We start from the raw sequence: 15,555 nt of genomic DNA on the forward strand, positions 1-15,555 counted from the left end.
GGCCTCTGCAAACCATTCCTGCTAAATGTGAACTCCAAAAGCCAAATGGCACTCCATCCCTTCTAAGCCCTGCCGTGTGTCCAAACATTAGTTTATTACCACATGTGGGGTATTGTTTTACTCGGGAGAAATTGCTTTACAAATTTTACGGTGCTTTTTCTCCTTCAGTCCTTGTGGAAGTGAGAAAAAATTATCTAAACCTACATTTTCTTTGAAAAAATTTAGATTGTCATTTTCAGGGCCTACTTCCAATAATTTATGCAAAAAACCTGTGGGGTCAAAACGCTCACTATACCCCTAGATAATTTCCTCAATGGGTGTAGTTTCCGAAATGGGGTCACTTGTGGGGGGTTTCTACTGTTTTGTCCCCTTAGGGGCTTCGTAAATGTGACATGGCCTCTGCAAACCATTCCTGCTAAATGTGAACTCCAAAAGCCAAATAGCACTCCATCCCTTCTAAGCCCTGCCGTGTGTCCAAACATCCGTTTATTACCACATGTGGGGTATTGTTTTACTTGGGAGAAATTGCTTTACAAATTTTACGGTGCTTTTTCACCTTTAGTCCTTGTGGAAATGAGACAAAATTAGCTAAACCTACATTTTCTTTGAAAAAATTTAGATTTTAATATTCACGGCCTACTTCCAATAATTTCTGTAAAAAACCTGTGCGGTCAAAATGCTCACTACATCCCTAGATAATTTCCTTGAGGTGTGTAGTTTCCCAGATGGGGTAACTTTTGGGGGATTTTTACTGTTTTGGCACTGCAAGAGCCCTTCAAACCTGACATGGTGCCTAAAATATATTCTAACAAAAATAAGGCCCCAAAATCCCATAGGTGTTGCTTTGCTTCTGAGGCCGGTGCTTCATTCCAGTAGCACGCTACGGCCACATGTGGGATATTTCCTAAAACTGCAGAAACTGGGCAACAAATATTGAGTTGCATTTCTCTGGTAAAACCTTCTGTGTTATAAAAAAAATTGTATTCAAAATTTATTTCTGCAAAAAAATATGAAATTTGTAAATTTCACCTCTACTTTGCTTTAATTCCTGTGAAATGTGTAAAGGATTAAGACATTTTCTAAATGCTGTTTTGAATACTTTGAGGGGTGAAGTTTTTAAAATGGGGTGACTTTTTGGGGGTTTCTAATATATAAGGCCCTCAAAGCCACTTCACAACTGAACTGGCCCCTGTAAAAATAGCCGTTTGAAATTTTCTTGAAAATGTGAGAAATTGCTGCTAAAGTTCTAAGCCTTGTGAGGTCATAGAAAAATAAAAGGATGTTCAAAAAATTATGCCAATCTAAAGTAGACATATGGGGGATGTTAATTAGCAACAATTTTGTGTGGTATAACTGCCTGTGTTACAAGCAGATACATTTAAATTGAGAAAATGCTAATTTTTGCAATTTTTCACAAATTTTTGGTGTTTTTCACAATTAAATACTGAACATATCGAGCAAATTTTGCCATTAACTTAAAGTGCAATGTGTCACGAGAAAACAATCTCAGAATCGCTTGGATAGGTGAAAGCATTCCGGAGTTATTACCACATAAAGTGACACATGTCAGATTTGAAAAATGAGGCTCTGTCAGGAAGGTCAAAAGTGGCTAAAGAGGGAAGGGGTTAAGGAATTTTGAGGCAGATTTTTTTCTGCCTGCAAAATACTCTATGTGAACAGGGCCATACTTAAACAGCACTTTGAGACACTTTACTCACTGTGTCAGAAGAGCTGCTGGCTCCCACTCCAGTCCTCTTCAGGCGATGTCTTCGGTCCAGACATCCAGTCCTTTACCTCAAGCCAGGCTCCAGGTAAGTTGTGTCCATGTGTGTCCGCGGCTGCGCGCGCTTCGTTCGCGGGTGCGCGCGTGCTATCGCTGCTGCGACTGCCCGCGGCTGTCGCTGTCGGTCCCGCGCGCGGGCGTGCAATGTTTGACGGCCCCCATGACGAGAGGGGGGGCCCGCAGCGCATGACATTCTTTTGCAGGGGCCTGTTTTTTTTCTACCAAAGGCAAGTCGCGGCAGTTGCCGGGCCCCCCTTTCAATTAGATTTGGCCGGGCCCCTCACATCAGTACCCCTAATACCCCTCTGATGGCGGCCCTGGGATTGGTATTCCAAAGAAAGTTGTAAATAAGGAATGAGAGCCAAATGAGAAAGCAGTTTTAAGTAGATGGATTGTAGAATCTTTTAGAAAGCAACAAAGAGCCCAACTTATCTTTACAGTAGGGATCATCACAGAATATATACTTTAATAATCTCAGTTATTTTGTATACTCATTATCTTCATTAACCCCTTCCCTCTTTGCCCACTTTTGACCTTCCTGACAGAGCCTCATTTTTCAAATCTGACATGTTTCACTTTATGTGGTAATAACTCCAGAATGCTTTCACCTATCCAAGCGATTCTGAGACTGTTTTCTCATGACACATTGGACTTTATGTTACTGGGAAAATTTGCCTGATACATTCAGTATTTAGTTGTGAAAAACACCAAAATTTAGCGAAAAATTTCAAAAATTTGCATTTTTCGCAATTTAAATGTATCTGCTTGTAAGAGAGGCAGTTATATCACACAAAAATGTTGCTAATTAACATCCCCCATATGTCTACTTTAGTTTGACATCGTTTTTTGAACATCCTTTTATTTTTCTAGGACGTTACAAGGCTTAGAACTTTAGCAGCAATTTCTCACATTTTCAAGAAAATTTCAAAAGGCTATTTTTACAGGGGCCAGTTCAGTTCCGAAGTGGCTTTGAGGTCCTTAGATATTAGTCACCCCATTTTAAAAACTGCACCCCTCAAAGTATTCAAAACAGCATTTAGAAAGTTTCTTAACCCTTTAGACATTTCACAGGAATTAAGGCAATGTAGAGGTGAAATGTACAAAGTTCATTATTTTTTTCCGGAAATTCATTTTGAATCCATTTTTTTTGTACCATAGAAGGTTAACCAGAGAAATGCAAATCAATATTTATTGCCCAGGTTCTGCAATTTCAGGAAATATCCCACATGTGGCTCTAGTGTGGTAATGTACTAAAGCACCGGACTCCGAAGCAAAGTAGCACCTAGTGGATTTTGGGCCTCCTTTTTATTAGAATATATTTTAGGCACCATGTCAGCTTTGAAGAGGTCTTGTGGAACTAAAACAGTGGAAACCCCCCAAAAGTGACCCCATTTTGGAAACTACACCCCTCGAGGAGTTTATACAGGGATGTAGCAAGCATTTTGACCTGCCAGTTTTTTTGCAAAAAGTTTTGGAACTAGGCCATGAAAATGAAAATCTACATATTTTCAAATACAATATAGGTTTAGCTATTTATTTTCCATTTCCAAAAGAACTAATGTAGAAAAAACAACAGAAAAAATATGAAAAAAAATCCTCCAGCTCACCTTGTCACAAGAAGGGTATGGGAATCGGCACACGGATCCTCGTGTCGGCGCACGCGAAAGATACAGCAGAAACAGGGGAGTTGGATCCAGCGCTGAGAGTGCAAACTCTGTTAAAACGGGAATCTATTTCCAAGTTTTATTTTGTCTTGGTTAAAATCGCAGCAGAGAGGCTACGAACAAAAGTTAGTGACGGGTAGGTATAGTCCAAAGTACAGAGAGGAAGAGAGAATAGGCGGTAGACTACGCGTTTCAGACCTTCGCTAGGTCCTTAGTCATGGCTTATCAAGCTGCTGCGATTTTAACCAAGACAAAATAAAACTTGGAAATAGATTCCCGTTTTAACAGAATTTGCACTCTCAGCGCTGGATCCAACTCCCCTGTTTCTGCTAGAAAAAACAACCACAACATTTGTAGAGCAATTTCTCCCGAGTAAAACAATACCCCACATGTGGTCATAAACTGCTGTTTGGAAACACGGCAGGGCTGAGGAGGGAAAGAGCGCTATTTCGCTTTTGGAGCTCAAATTTAGCAGGAATGGTTTGCGGTGGCCATGTCACATTTGCAAAGCCCCTGAGGAAACAAGACAGTGGAAACCCCCAACAAGTGACCCCATTTTGGAAACTATACCCCTTGAGGAAATTATCTAGGGGTATAGTGAGCATTTTGACTCCACAGGTTTTTTGCAGAAATTTTTGGAAGTAGGCTGTGAAGATGAAAATCTAAATTTTTTCAAAGAAAATGTAGGTTTAGCTCATTTTTTTTCATTTCCACAAGGACTAAAGGAGAAAAAGCACCATAAAATTTGTAAAGAAATTTCTCTCGAGTAAAACAGTACCCCACATGTGGTAATAAACGGCTGTTTGGACACCCGGAGAGGCTGAGAAGGGAAAGAGCGCCATTTGGCTTTTGGAACTCAAATTTAGCAGGAATGGTTTGCGGTGGCCATGTTGCAAAGCCCCTGAGGGGACAAAACAGTGGAAACAGTGGAAACTCCCAACAAGTGACCCCATTTTGGAAACTACACCCCTTGAGAAAATGATCCAGGGGTACAGTGAGCATTTTGACCCCACAGGTGTTTTACAGAACTTATTGGAAGTAGGCCGTAAAAATGAAAATCTAAATTTTTTCAAAGAAAATGTAGGTTTAGCTAATTTTTTTAAATTTCCACAAGGACTGAAGGAGAAAAAAAAAGCACTGCAAAATTTGTAAAGCAATTTCTCCCGAGTAAAACAATACCCCACATGTGGTCATAAACGTCTGTTTGGACACACGGTAGGGCTCAGAATGGAAGGAGCACCATTTGGATTTTGGAATGGTTTCTGGGCGCCATGTCATATTTGATGAGCCCCTGTAGTACTAGTACAGTGGAAACACCCCAAAACTGACTCCATTTGGGAAACTGCACCCCCTGAGGAATCATCTAGGGGTATAGTGAAAGTTTTGATCCCAAAGGTTTTTTGCTGAATTAATTAGAATTAAGCCATGAAAATGAAAAATATTTTTTTTTCCAATAAGATGTAGTTTTAGATCAACATTTTTCATTTTTACAAGGAATAGAGAAGAAAAAGCACCCCAACATTTGTAAAGCAATTTCTCCCGAGTACGGTAACACCCCATATGTGGTTATAAACGGCTGTTTACATATATGGGAGCATTCAGAAGAAAAGGAGCGGTATTTATCTTTTGGAGTGTAGATTTAGCTGGAATGGTTTGCGGACGCCATGTTGCATTTGCAAAACCCCTAATGTACCAAACAAAAGTGACTCAGTTTTAGAAACTACACCTCTAAAGGCATTTATCAAGGGGTGTAGTGAGAATTTAGACTCCACAGATGTTTTTTCATAAATTAATACGCAGTGGATGGTGCAAAGTCAAAATTGCAATTTTTCCACTGATCTGCCTATTCACCGCACAATATGTTGTGCCCCTGGAGAATCTTACCCCATAAGTTGTTAAGTGGGTTCTCCCGGGTATGGTAATGCCTTACTTGTGGCCATAAATTGCTGTTTGGGCACACAGTAGGGCTAAGAAGGGAAAGACCGCCCTTTTGAGCATGGATTTTGCTTGGTAGTTTTGTTTGAGTTTTGCTGGTATTTCAGTTTATAATGTGGGGGTATATGTAATCTGTGCGGAGTACATCAGGGCATAATAAGAGGGTATAATAATTGGGTAATAATGGGGTAAATAATACAATTATCCATAGATGTGTGTTACGCTGTGAAGCGATCCGTTATGCGCAGGCCGGTGTCACACTGATAAACGGGTTTCTTTCTTATCCCCCTTTTGTAACGCTCTGCACCTTTTGGGGACTTTCTCTCCTTCGTAGTTTGGGAAATTTTGCTGGGAAAGTTTTGCGCTGGTATAATATGGGCACCCTCGCTTCCAGCGGATGTGCTATGTCCCTTCCCTAGTTCCTAAATACTAGGGCCCTGAAACTGAAGGAATGTTCCCCTCCGGCCTGCGCATTGAGCTGTTTTTTCATCACCGCATTACTAGTGCCATAACTTTTTTATTTTTCAGTTGATTGAGTGGTGTGCAGGCTTGTTTTTTTTGCGAGACAAGCTGTAGATTTTCTTGGTACCATTTTGGAACACATACGACTTTTTGATCACTTTTTATTTCTTTTTTTGGTAAAGGAAATTACCGAAAACAAGCAATTCTGGAACAGTTTTTTATTGGTTTTTTTTTCGGCATCAACAGTGCGCCATAAATTACATGTTAACTTTGTTCTGCGGGTCGATACGATTACGGCGATACCAAATTTATAGAGTTTTTGTATGTATTGCAGCTTTTGCACAATAAAATCACTTTGTTTTCTGTGTCGCCATATTCTAAGACCCATAACTTTTTTATTTTTGCGTGGACAAAGCTATGTCAGGGATTATTTTTTGCGGGACGGATTGCCGTTTTTATTAGTATTATTTTGGAATTAAATGAGACTTTTTGATCATTTTTTTATAGCATTTTTTGGGAGGAGATGTGACCTAAAAACAAAGATTCTGGCGTTGTTTTTCATGTTTTTTTTTTACGGCGTTCACCGTCCGGGATAATTTACATAACAGTTTTGTCGTTTGGGTCGTTACGGACGCAGCGATACCAATTATGTATGGTTTTTTAAATTCTTTACGGTTTTTCCCACAGGCGGGTCCTCATGGGCTCCTGTACAAGGCAGACACAGACGCCATTATTTGGCCTCCGATTGCCATAGCAACCCAGCGATTGCGTCTCTGGGTTGCCGGTCGGGTTAAAACCCATCAGATGCTGCGCTCTATTGAGAGCAGCATCTGAGGGGTTAATCAGCCGGATCGGAGAATAGCTCCGGTCCTGGCAGTTACAGGAGGGTGCCAGCTGTATAATACAGCTGTCATCCCGCAGTGATGGTGCCGGCTCTGCTTCTGAGGCGGCACCATCACTGTGACGTAACTGTACTGCGGTTTGCGGGAACACCTTGCCGACAGCGCCGTATATATACGGCAGATGTCGGAAAGGGGTTAAACAGTTTAGCATCTTTTATTGACAAATGTATGTAACCCTAATACACTGACGTTACGTGCAGGAGGTTGTCAGTGAAAATAGATACTTTAAAAAGTAAAGTTTAAAGTAAACTTAGTTGTAGAAGTAGTTGTTTTACATTTTCAAATTACCTAAGTTACTATACTGTACACGGCAGCCGTTAAGGGGAAGTATTGAGCGGGCTCATGGGCTGAGCTCGCTCCATAAACCACGGTGACGGCTGTGTTACACAGCCGACACCTCATTGCAGTGGGCAGAATCAAAGATCATGTCTTCAAGTTACATAGGGGGACTAATAAAAAAAACAAAAAAAAAAACAGTTAAATAAAGACTTTTATAATGTTCCAAAAATAAATAAATATTAAAAGTAAAAAAATAAATATTTTTCCCATTTGCTCCCTAATGCAATGTTAAAAAAAGAAAAGTTAACATAATTGGTATCGCCGGGTCCGTAAAAGTCCGAACTATCAGAATATATCATTATTTAACCCGCTCGGTGAACGACGTAAAAAAAAATATATATATATAAAATATGCAAATTGCTGTTTTTTGGTCACTTTAGTTCTCCAAAAAAAGTGACATGTTGACTCCGTCAAGATTCTCACATCTCTTTGATGGGGCATCTAATATTTGTTGGAGGGGATGTGGCCATGTTGGGTCTGCCCTACATATGTGGTGGTCTTGTCCTACGGTTGTTCCTTTATGGACAGAAGTGTTTCAGTTGATATCTAAGGTTTCTAGTATTCCTATACCGGCTAGTCCAGAACTGGCCGTTTTAGACATAGGCCTGGAGAATATTCCTACGGCGTTTAGATTAAATACTCATCATATTCTATTAGCTACTAGACTTTCCATTGCCAGATCTTGGAAATCTCCCAACTCTCCACGTATTTCTGAAATGTTGAGAATAGTGAATAGTAATTATCATCATGAAACTATGCTTACACAATCTGTTAGTTTACATGCGAGAATTATGAAGTTCTGGCAACCCTGGAGTGGTTCCCAATACTTTCTTTGAATAGTGTCTAATGTTTCTCTTGTCTTTTCAAAGATACCTGTGTTTACCTTTGTCTTTGAATTTGGCACAGTGTATTCACAATTTTGTTTTGTCCTTGATGATCTCGAACTGTTTGAGAGTTCATCGATTTGCCTCTTTATTGTTTGTCAAAAAACGTTGAAATTTCAATAAAAATCTATTGTTTAAAAAACGTTGCATGTACCCCAAAATGGAATCAGTGAAAACTACAGCTCGCCCCGCAAAATTGAAGCCAGAATATGGCAACACAAAACATTTTTTTTTTTTAGCAAAGACATCTATTTTTTTTAAAAGTGATAAAACCTAAAACAAAACATATAAAATTTGGTATCGCCATAATCGTATCAACCTGTAGAATAAGGTGAATATGTAGTTTTTATGGCCTGATGGACGCCGTAACAGCAAAACCCCCCCAAAAGATGTTTTAATCTCTGTTTTTTGCCCATTTCACCCAACAAATATTTTATTTTCAGATTCCCAGTACATTATGCGGTACAATAAATGGTGCCATGAAAAACTACAACCTGTCCCGCAAAAAACAAGACCTCATATGGCTATGTCGACGAAGAAATAGAAAAGGTATGGCTTTTGGAAGGCATCAGCCAGGCAGGAAAAACGAAAATGGAAAACTCAAATTGGCCTGGTCTTTAAGGGGTTAAAGTTGATAGGTCAGGTCCCCGCAATGAGCTGTTTTGAAGGGGGTGCAGCGCTCGTACGAGCTACGAGCGCTACTTCCCCTTCATTCCGGTCACTTTCTCACACTTTGAATCGCCGACATGGACGTGTCAGCGATTCACAGTGTGAGCAAGTAAGGTACAGTGAAGGAAATAAGTATTTGATCCCTTGCTGATTTTGTAAGTTTGCCCACTGTCAAAGACATGAACAGTCTAGAATTTTTAGGCTAGGTTAATTTTACAAGTGAGAGATAGATTATATTAAAAAAAAACAGAAAATCACATAGTCAAAATTATATGTATTTATTTGCATTGTGCACAGAGAAATAAGTATTTGATCCCCTACCAACCATTAAGAGTTCAGCCTCCTCCAGACCAGTTACACGCTCCAAATCAACTTGGTGCCTGCATTATAGACAGCTCTTACATGGTCACCTGTATAAAAGACTGACTCTAACCTCTACAACATGGGCAAGACCAAAGAACTTTCTAAGGATGTCAGGGACAAGATCATAGACCTGCACAAGGCTGGAATGGGCTACAAAACCATAAGTAAGACGCTGGGTGAGAAGGAGACAACTGTTGGTGCAATAGTAAGAAAATGGAAGACATACAAAATGACTGTCAATCGACATCGATCTGGGGCTCCATGCAAAATCTCACCTTGTGGGGTATCCTTGATCCTGAGGAAGGTGAGAGCTCAGCCGAAAACTACACGGGGGAACTTGTTAATGATCTCAAGGCAGCTGGGACCACAGTCACCAAGAAAACCATTGGTAACACATTACGCCGTAATGGATTAAAATCCTGCAGTGCCCGCAAGGTCCCCCTGCTCAAGAAGGCACATGTACAGGCCCATCTGAAGTTTGCAAATGAGCATCTGGATGATTCTGAGAGTGATTGGGAGAAGGTGCTGTGGTCAGATGAGACTAAAATTTAGTTCTTTGGCATTAACTCAACTCGCCGTGTTTGGAGGAAGAGAAATGCTGCCTATGACCCAAAGAACACCGTCCCCACTGTCAAGCATGGAGGTGGAAACATTATGTGTTGGGGGTGTTTCTCTGCTAAGGGCACAGGACTACTTCACCGCATCAATGGGAGAATGGATGGAGCCATGTACTGTCAAATCCTGAGTGACAACCTCCTTCCCTCCACCAGGACATTAAAAATGGCTCGTGGCTGGGTCTTCCAATGACCCGAAACATACAGCCAAGGCAACAAAGGAGTGGCTCAAAAAGAAGCACATTAAGGTCATCGAGTGGCCTAGCTAGTCTCCAGACCTTAATTCCATCGAAAACTTATGGAGGGCGCTGAAGATCCGAGTTGCCAAGCGACAGCCTCGAAATCTTAATGATTTACAGATGATCTGCAAAGAGGAGTGGGCCAAAATTCCATCTAACATGTGTGCAAACCTCATCATCAACTACAAAAAACGTCTGACTGCTGTGCTTGCCAACAAGGGTTTTGCCACCAAGTATTAAGTCTTGTTTGCCAAAGGGATCAAATACTTATTTCTCTGTGCACAATGCAAATAAATATATATAATTTTGACTATGTGATTTTCTTTTATTTTTTTTATATAATCTATCTCTCACTGGTAAAATTAACCTAGCCTAAAAATTCTAGACTGTTCATGTCTTTGACAGTGGGCAAACTTACAAAATCAGCAAGGGATCAAATACTTATTTCCTTCACTGTAAATGAAGGGGAAGTATCGCTCGTACGAGTGCTGCACCCCCTTCAACATAGCTGATTGGCGGGGGTCCCGGGAGTCGGACCCCGACCCATTAGCTATTGATGGCCAATACTGACGATAGGCCATCAATGTTTAGGGACTGGACAACCCCTTTAAGCCTACCATGTGGTAGGCTTAGATACAGGGCCCCAGCAGACAGTAATCTTATACTGTATAAGATTACTGTCTGCTGGACCCGGTATCTAAGCCTACCTCAGGCTTAGATACAGGGTCCAACAAACAGTATCACACATGCACATGGGCCCTGTATCTAAGCCTACCATATGTGTTCACATCACCGTTGCCCTTCCGTTGAGGGGTTCCGTCTGAGGTTTCTGTCCGGTAGCCCCTCAACGGAACGGCAAACTGAAACCTCAACTTTCCGTTTCCCCCACCATTGATCTCCAAGTTGATGGAAACTTTGATAAAGGTTTCCGTTTGTCACCGTTGTAACAGGGTTTAGTTGTTCTCGATAGCTGCATCTAAGGGGTTAATGGCAGGGACCGGAGCTATTCTCTGATCTGGCCGATTAACCCCTCAGATGCCGCACTCAATAAAGAACGCAGGATCTGAGGAGTTTTTACCCGACCGGCACCCCAGCGATGCAACTGACAGCTCTAATAAACTGCACTACATATGTAGTGTAGTCTATTAGATTAGCGATCGTGGATTTATGCCTTCAAGTCCCCTAGTGGGACAAATAAAAAAAGTTAAATAAGTTAATAAAAATGTTGTCAAAAAATACAAGTTACAAGTAAAAAAAAAAGCAAAACTGCCGTTTTTCCCATAAGACTTTTATTATTGGAAAAACGTAAAAAATACAAAAAACACATACATAATTGGTATCGCCGCATCCGTAATGACCCAAACTATAAAACTGTTATGTATCCCGCACGGTGAACGCTGTAAAAAAAAAATATACATTTTAAAAAAACAACGCCAGAATCCCTGTTTTTAGGTCACATCTCCTCCCAAAAAATGGATCAAAAATGTATAAAAAATTCACATTTACTCCAAAATAATACAAAATAAACGACAACCTGTCCCACCCAAAAAAAAAAACGTAAAAAAAATACAAAAAACACATACATAATTGGTATCGCCGCATCCGTAATGACCCAAACTATAAAACTGTTATGTATCCCGCACGGTGAACGCTGTAAAAAAAAAATATACATTTTAAAAAAACAACGCCAGAATCTCTGTTTTTAGGTCACATCTCCTCCCAAAAAATGGATCAAAAATGTATAAAAAATTCACATTTACTCCAAAATAATACAAAATAAACGACAACCTGTCCCACCAAAAAAAAAATCTGTGACACAGCTTTGTCCAAGCAAAAATAAAAAAGTTATGGGTCTTAGAATATGGCGACATAGAAAACAAAATATTTTCTTTAAAAGTGATTTTATTGTGCAAAATCTGCAATACATGAAAATTTGATATTGCCATAATTGTATCGACCCGCAGACTAAAGCTAACATGTAATTTATGGCGCACGTTGAATGCCGAAAAAAAAAAAACAATAAAAAACTATTCCAGAATTGCTCGTTTTTGATCATTTTTTCTTACAAAAAATGAAATAAAAAGTGATCAAAATGTTGTATGTGTCCCAAAATGGTACAAATAAAATCTACAGCTTGTCTCACAATAAACAAGCCCACACACTGCTCCATCAACCGAAAAATAGTTATGTGTCTTAGAATATGGCGAAACAGAAAACAAATAATTCTTTTAAAAACCTGATTTTATTGTGTAAAAGCTGCAATACATTAAAAAACCTATGTAAATTTTGTATTGCCGTAATCGTATCGACCCGCAGACTAAAGTTAAACTGTAAATTATGGTGCACTGTGAATGCTGAAAAAAACCCACATAAAAAACTATTACGGAATTGATTGTTTTTGGTAATCTCCTCTTCCTTTGACCACATATGGGGTATTGTTTTACCTGGGAGAAATTGCTTTACAAAGGTTGTGAAGCTTTTTCTCCTTTAGTCCTTGTGGAAATGACAAAAAATTAGCTAAACCTACATTTTCTTTGAAAAAATTTAGATTTTCATTTTCACGACCTACTTCCAATAATTTCTGCAAAAAAACTGGCGGGTCAAAATGCTCACTATACCCCTAGATAATTTCCTTGAGGTGTGTAGTTTCCCAAATGGGGTCACTTGTGGGGGGTTTCCACTGTTTTGGCCCCACAAGACCTCTTCAAACCTGACATGGTGCCTAAAATATATTCTAAAAAAAAGAAGGCCCCAAAATCCACTAGGTGCTCCTTTGCTTCTGAGGCCGGTGCTTCAGTCCATTAGCACACTAGGGCCACATGTGGGATATTTCTAAAACTGCAGAACCTGGGCAATAAATATTGAGTTGCGTTTCTCTGGTAAAACTTTATGTGTTACAAAAAAAATGGATTCAAAATTAATTTCTGCAAAAATAAATTAACTTTGTAAATTTCACCTCTACTTTGCTTTAATTCCTGTGAAACGTCTAATGGGTTAAGAAACTTTCTAAATATTGTTTTAAATACTTTGAGGGGTGCAGCTTTTAAAATGGGGTGACTTATTGGGGGTTTCTAATATATAAGGCCCTCAAAGCCACTTCACAACTGAACTGGTCCCTGTAAAAATAGCCTTTTGAAATTTTCTTGAAAATGTGAGAAATTGCTGCTAAAGTTCTAAGCCTTGTAACATCCTAGAAAAACAAAAGGATGTTCAGAAAACGATGCCAATTTAAAGTAGACATATGGGGGCTGTTAATTAGCAACAATTTTGTGTGTTATAACTGCCTGTCTTACAAGCAGGTACATTAAAATTTAGAAAAAATGCACATTTTTGCAATTTTTTGCTACATTTTGGTGTTTTTCACAATTAAATACTGAATGTATAGAGCAAATTTTGCCAGTAACATAACGTCTAATGTGTCAGGAGAAAACAATCTCAGAATCGCTTGGATAGGTAAAAGCATTTCGAAGTTATTGCCACATAAAATGAAACATGTCAGGCTTTGTCAGGAAGGTCAAAAGTGGCTGCAGCGGGAAGTGGTTCAGGCCCCATGCACATGACTGTATTTTTATCTATCCGTAAATACTGTCTGTAAATACGGATCCGTAGTCATCCGTAATTCATCCATGTATACGGAAGGGTGCCTGTAAATACGGTCCGTTTTGCATCCGTATTTGATCCGTAAAAAAAGAGGGATTCTGCAAATGATGTCACAACATGTTGCATAGCAACGGACAGTTTACGGATGCACATCCGTAGCCGTCCGTGTTCACGGAAGTGCCCGAAGGCTTCTATGGGAGAGTCCTTGCCGTAATTACAAACAAGAATTGGACAGGTTCTATCATTTTTACAGCACGGACGCCCATCAGTAAAAATAATGAAAGGTGTCCATAGGCCAATAGAAATGAATGGGTTCGTAATTACAGTCCGTAATTACGGATGAAATATACGGACGTGTGCATAGGGCCTCAGGGTGCTTTTACACTAAAGGATAGATTGCTAAAACAAGCTCCGATTGCTGATATTAGCAAGTCATTAACAATCCCAGCACTTGCATTTAGGGCACATTCACACGTGGCGGAATTGCTGTTGAATTCCGCTGTGGACAGTCCGCAGTGAAATTCTGCAGCAGCCGGTTTTTTCATTTCTTTCTATACATTTTTAGGAAAGTTAGTTCAGACATTTGCAAAAAATAACTGTGCGGAAATTAGACTGCGGTGCAGATTTTTCCCTCCGCAGCATGCTCATTACATTGCGGAGAAGAAGCGTAATTTCACTGCGTATTTCAGCCTTTGCAATGCAAAAACTGAAATCTGTGGCAAGTCCGCTGTGCTTTCTGCAACGTCTTAATTACCTGTCAAATATACAAATGTTGCAGCATATTCGTTGCGTAATTGCCCCAAATCTGCACCAACATTTGCAGCGGAAAAATTCTGCCACGTCTGAACGTGCCCTTATATGTTACAATAATTGGGTGTTTTTATTTGTAACTGTGATCAGCCGTGCGATTGATTGTCTTTCCTCCTTTTATGCTGTTTCCATTAGGCCTTATTCACACGAACGTGTATTACGTCCGTGATACGCGCGGACGGACCTATGTTAATGAATGGGGCCGTTCAGACAGTCCGTGATTTTCACGCAGCGTATGTCCGCTGCGTAAAACTCACGACATGTCCTATACTTGGCCGTTTTTCGTGCATCACGCACCCATTGAAGTCAATGGGTGCGTGAAAGCACTTCCGTGTGACGTGCATGATTCGCGAAACAGTAGATAAAGAAATGAAGGAAAAAATAAAAGCACTTCCTTCTTTTCTTTTTCTAAACTTCAAAACCGCGTGTCATAAGCATGGCATATGGGTGAAAATCACGCAGCCACGCAGCACATACTGATGACACACGCAACAGAAACGCTGCGTTTTTTGCGCGTGCAAAAAGCACACGTTCGTGTGAATAAGGCTTTACAAACAGGCAGATGTCTGTTTACACGAGTGGCTGTACTGCCGAGAAACAATATTTTTAACAACAACAACAAACAAGCAAATAATCGCTGATCGTTTGCTGGCTGTACATGTTTACACAATGTTCGTTCGATCTAACGATTGTTCAGGCGATTGTCGCCACGTGTAAAAGTCTCTTAAAGGGAACCTGTCACCAGCATTTTAGCTATAAAGCCAGCAATACCTGGTGAAAGTGGGTGAAAAATCATTGTCATCTAAGCTATAAATATGTTCTAAGTAAGCTCTGTAGCTTTAGTATTCCGTTTTTCAGCGGTCCCACGCCGTATGTAAATAAGCAGAAAATAGTCAAATCTTCATCTGAAAAGGAGTCAGGTTTTCATTCCTCCAGCATCTCAGAGTGGACTCCACCTCCTTCTTTTTGATTGACAGCTCCTTAGCCAGTCAGGGCCGGACAGGTGGTGGCAGTGGGCGTGGTTAAAAAGCTGCATCCCAGAGGGAAAAATAATTACCATAAAAGGCGGGAAAAGTTTAAACGACTATATTTACTGACAGAGGAGGACTTCAGGAAAGAAGAGAACAGGAATGAACTCAGGACAGCTGCGGCCATTGAGGGGTCCGGCGAGTTTAACAGGTAAGATGTTGATGACAGGATCCCTTTAAGTTTATATGTTTGATTTTTTCAGTTTCAATGGTTTCCTTCATTGTTCCAAGATCTTCGGCTTGAATGCGGGCTATTAACATGA

The 15,555-nt window shown here is 40.1% G+C and overlaps 1 protein-coding gene across 1 annotated transcript in view; it reads right to left on the reverse strand.

Moving 5' to 3' along the window:
- The window catches only part of REC8 (REC8 meiotic recombination protein), a 241,705-nt gene that overhangs the window by 169,497 nt on the left and 56,653 nt on the right, over positions 1-15,555 (reverse strand). The gene's annotated exons all lie outside the window — the stretch shown is intronic.

Source organism: Rhinoderma darwinii, chromosome 1 (genome assembly GCF_050947455.1).
Source record: "Rhinoderma darwinii isolate aRhiDar2 chromosome 1, aRhiDar2.hap1, whole genome shotgun sequence".
Lineage (NCBI taxonomy): Eukaryota > Metazoa > Chordata > Amphibia > Anura > Rhinodermatidae > Rhinoderma > Rhinoderma darwinii.